Below are 5,630 nucleotides of genomic sequence, written 5' to 3' on the forward strand. Positions count from 1 at the left end.
ATATATTTATATATATATATACACACACACATATATATATATACATATACATACATATATATATATACATGTGTGCATTTTTGCCTTTAGGTCTCTAAATAAGAGGAAAAAAAATATTCAGTACATATACTAGAGTTCATTTATTCATGCAAAGCTGATGATTCGATCAATCATTATTCTGGGTATCTCATATATATGAGTTTGTTTATGAACACATGCAGGTGAATCATCAGCTTCAAATCAATAGGCATATATGTGTGTGTATGTGTGTTTGTATATTAGTTTGTGTACTTCTCTTTAGACTCCTCCTTCCCATCATTACACAACTCTGGAAAAGAATGTATGTGATCCAGTAGGTGAGGAAAGGTACTGTTGTGTAAGGAATTACAATTAGTTATCTGTAGAAAATACCCTCCATAACTCCAAAGATTTGGCTGTAATCTTCACACATTGTCAAATGGAATATGAAGTAAATTACAAAATTGGTTTGCTTGTTTGTTTGTTTATTTTCCTCTGCCTCTCCAACCCCCTTTTTTTTGTCTATTTTTGCTAATAGCATAGATTAATCAAGTCATCACAGTAATTCTCCTCCAATTATTCCTGTTCATTTGTTAAATTTACTTGCCTTGGGTTATGATGAACCTTTTAACCTTCTCTTTAGCTCATTCCAACTGCCATTATTCTCAAACTTGCAGTATTTATTCATTCTGTTGAAGGAATCTCTTAATATCTTTCACTTCTGACCATGTTTCTCAAGTAATTTATTTCTATATTTTAGGCATTTCCATCAAAAAATCTTTCATTTCTTTGCTTTCAGCTATAATGATTCAGTTGTGTATTTTCAATATTCTCAATATTCAACAGTGGTTTCCAAATATAGCTTTCTTTCGATCGGGCATTGGGTCGATTTTGTAGGTAAGGGTTCAGGTTAATTAAATTGATGCCAGTCAGCATCGTACTTACCGTTTTATTCTTGTGAGTTTGATAACATAAAAGAGTAAGTCAAAATCAGCATGGTTTTGAACAGAAACTCTTAACTAAACACTTGAAAGTAATCAGTTTCCTTTTCAACTATTTTGGCAATTTCCTGGTTCCATTGCATTCCTGATCCAACTGTAACTTGTGAGTCATTTTATTATTGCTTTCATCATCATCACCAACTTACATCAACATAATCATCATTATCGTTTATCCACTGTCCACCAGTATTCCTTTTAAATGGTCTGGTTTATATGAGACTGTATATCTCTCTTTAGCATCAGTGAACAAGATTCTTCTGACTTATAAAATACAACTATAAATACAACTATCTGGCTTAAAATGAAATATTACACCTTTTCTTGAATGAAACATGATATATCTACAGCGTCTGATCAAACAGAATTTACCGTTTCCTGAAGTAAGCCCAGGTTAGCCCAACTGACTCCTTTAATTGAAACAGGAGCTTGTATTGTAATTTATCTCATAGATACTTTAGATATAACAAAACAAAAAAATCTACCTACTAATTATTTTTCTTTTTACTGTCATAGCTTCTCTTTGTGTCTTTATTACAAAGTCTGTTCTATTTTTGTAAGTCTAATATTGGCTATAAAGTATATTGCTCTGCATTCATGCAGCGACACATCAATCTACACACTGGTGAACATTTTAGGAAAGGCAATTAGAATATTAATCCTGAAACATCATGGTACATTATCATATATATATTGGGGGAGATAGTGTGAGAGAGAATGAGAAATGAGGAGGTAGGAAGACTTAACTTTTGTTAGCTGTAAAGTACAATATTGCTAGTCTACGTTAAAAACAAATGAAATTCTCTAAATATTATTCCACATAAAATTTCACACAAACATAGATCAAAAGAAAGTGGAATGAAATATGAGTGAATTTATTGTAGAAATCAGCCATGCAAGTTAAGATTGATTGCAAGTTTGGTCTGTTGTGGTAACATGATCACAGACCCAAAGGACAGGATGTGTGGATGATAAACACACAAGAGAAGACTGTTTCAGCCACCTTCATGAAAATATTATTTGAATTGACTTTATGCAGTGTTATAGCAGCATAGTTCTTTCTAAAACAATGTGAGTTTCAACTGTTACATTACAAGAGCATGAGTTCAAAGCATAGTGCTGCTATTAAAGTTTACTCTTATATAAATGTATTCTATTTGTTTCAGTTTGTAACGATGATAGACCCGAATAACGTATTAAACTTCCAGCTCATAGGTTATAAGTTCAGTACTGCTGTTAGAATATTTTTGTGTTTCTCAGAAAAACACTGTACTATGCTTTTCCTTCAATCCCCCTACCTGTTAGAAATAGATACCAATATCAGTCCATTAAGCTACCAGACCAATGAAGTTCAGTCACAGATCACATTTCACTAGTGAAATTGGTTCAGTCAGACACCTGTCATGTCAGTAATAGGAAGCAGATCAATATACTTTCCTCTCAGACTACAGTCCACCAGTTGTGTTCCTTTGCCTTGTCATTGGACCCACTCTCTACTTTTGATTATGAGCTGTATGTTTGTTGGTAGTAGTGCACTAGAACTCATCATATATGTATATATATATATACATGTACATATACATATGTATATACATATATGTATACATATGTGTATACGTATATGTACAAGCATGTATATACATATATGTATACATATGTATACACATGTATATACATATATGTATATACATGTATATACAAATATTTATACACATGTATATACAAATATTTAGGAGTGGCTGTGTGGTAAGTAGCTTGCATACCAACCACATGGTCCAGGATTCAGTCCCACTGCGTGGCACCTTGGGTAAGTGTCTTCTACTATAGCCTCGGGCCGACCAAAGCCTTGTGAGTGGATTTGGTAGACGGAAACTGAAAGAAGCCCGTCGTATATATGTATATATATATGTATGTGTGTATGTGTTTGTGTGTCTGTGTTTGTCTCTCCAACATCGCTTGACAACCGATGCTGGTGTGTTTATGTCCCCGTAACTTAGCGGTTCGGCAAAAGAGACCGATAGAATAAGTACTAGGCTTACAAAGAATAAGTCCTGGGGTCGATTTGCTCGACTAAAGGCGGTGCTCCAGCATGGCCACAGTCAAAAGACTGAAACAAGTAAAAGAGTAAAAGACACATGTATATGCATATACATCTACATGTGTATATACATATATATATATACATATGCATATATGTATATATGTGTGTGTGTGTGTGTGTGTTTATGTACATATATAAAAAAGTTGTATAAATATGTATGTACATATTTATATCACTTTTAAGTTATCTCTGCAAATTTTCTATAGAATTTAGACTGAACACTGAAAGTTACAATGCTTCATATACAAATGTCTCTATTAAACAATGTGATCAAAGAAAGAAAAATAGATAATGAGTGTATATGCATATTTCAGTTCTTGCTCCTCCTTCAGCACCACAAGCAAATCATTAGCCCTCCATGAATAAATTGCTTAAACATCCACTCAGTTTAGAGGTGTAACACTATTGGATAGACTAATTTGCATATCAAACACATTCCTGACAACTGCTATATACATATTAAATGCTGGTAGGGACACCATATTTTTTCGTTTTGAAACCATAATATACCATTCTTCTAATTTCAATCACATTGTTTACATAGACTTAATCAATTATGAAACATTATAACTTTCAGTTCTGGCTCTAAATTCTATAGAAAATCTGTAGAGATAGCTTAAAAGTGATTGTATGACACTGCTAACACAAAAATATGACACAGTACTAACTAATAAACTTTAATATACTGGTAGTGTATTATGGTTTAGGACAGGAATAGGTGTTTTGCTGTCGGGGAGATACATGGTTACCCCTGCAGGAAGAGAAAGAAGATGGTGATGAAAATGTATCTGTGTGAACCCTCAGGTTACTGGAAGGTGAATAGAGAAGTTGTATGGGTGGCTAAGTTCATGGGAGTGTGAGAGGTGAGTGGCAAATGGATAGAGGAAGATGGTGTGTGTGTGAGAGTACATGGCTTTGTGGTTAGAGTGTTGCACTCACAATAACAAGACTGTGATTTTGATTCCCAGACCAATGATGCAGTGCATTTTTGAGTAAAACAGTTCATTTCACATCGCACCAATCCATTCAGCTGTAAATGGGTCACCCTGTGACAGTCTAGTTTTCCATTCATGGAGAATGTTGGGCTGCCCACCTAGCTGGTGTGGTAACATCATTCCAAAGTGATTACAATGCAAGGAAACACATTGTGACCAGTGGAGTATAACAACATCTAATAGTCTGACCAATAAAAAAAATGGTAAAGATTCCCTTCCTTCATGAACGACCATGGGATTACACCTAGAAAGTTCCTAAGGCACCAGTCTGGGCAAGGTTGTTTACAGAAGACCAGCAGGCACCCACACATGCCAGTCTCTTCCCCTCTCCATACCACTGATGTTGTCCAAGAAAATGACAAAGGAACGTATGAGAGTTCTGCAATTTCTTGCTAAACAATCACACAGATGATTTGTTTATAGTGATCAAATGTTTGTGTTCCCATAAGTTCATTCCTTCCAGCAAATCGACATTACCTGTACATGTGCACAAAGTGTCACATGTCAGATGACAAAATGATTGCAAATCAATGTGAAATGAAATGTTTTGCTCAAGAACACAATGCAATGCCTGGTCTGGGAATCGAAACCATGATCTCACAATCATGAGTGCAACATTCTAACCACTAAGCCATGTACCTTCATATATATATATATATATATATATATACACATACACACGCACGCACACACACAATTACATAACCAAATCAGTTTTTGTATGCACAATCATCCACTTCGTTACAATATATGATAAATCAGTTACTAAGTATATAATCAACCAGTCAGTTTTTTGTAATATGATAAAACCAGTTTCCATATATGTTTGTTTGTATGTGTGTGTGTGTGTGTGTGTGTGTGTGTGTGTGTGTGTAAAACAATTACACTATATGTAACATCTCAATGATTGGTGTATATAATAATGGTACAATTCTCTATAACTGTCAAATCAAATAAGAAACCATTTCCACATAGTACTAGCTGTGTACAAATGGTATCTACATTATAAAAGTCAGCTTGATACTGAATCAAAAATATTTAAATAAGAAATAAATTCGTATAGCCCCAAGCTGACCAATATCTTATGAGTAGATATGGTAGACAGTAACTGAAAGCAGCCCATCATATATATGTGTATATGTATATATATAAGAATGATATAACACTAAGATGGAGGATAACAGGCTCTAATGGTAGATCACAACATTTGTTTTTGCGTCGCACACTAGCTTTGAGTTGCTGAGTTTATAGTCATACACCATAATAGAAGATTGTACTTTATGATTATTATGATATATTTGAATATTTTTCAGCAACGGTTGTGTGTGTGTGTTTCATCAGATGAAATACTATAAGGCATTTATGTATAGTAATGCCCTTAATATAAATGAATATATTTATAGGGAATAATTAATAAATTTTTCCCTTATGAGGTTTTTCTAGCTAACTACTTGATAAATTCTTATAAAGATTTTATCGTATATTTAAATTATATATATATATATAGATATAGATATA

General features: G+C 33.7%; 1 protein-coding gene across 5 annotated transcripts in view; it reads left to right on the forward strand.

The window, feature by feature from the left end:
* LOC106883961 (transmembrane protein 245) overlaps window positions 1-5,630 on the forward strand; it is a 503,944-nt gene that overhangs the window by 470,147 nt on the left and 28,167 nt on the right. The gene's annotated exons all lie outside the window — the stretch shown is intronic.

Source organism: Octopus bimaculoides, chromosome 3, assembly GCF_001194135.2.
Source record: "Octopus bimaculoides isolate UCB-OBI-ISO-001 chromosome 3, ASM119413v2, whole genome shotgun sequence".
NCBI lineage: Eukaryota > Metazoa > Mollusca > Cephalopoda > Octopoda > Octopodidae > Octopus > Octopus bimaculoides.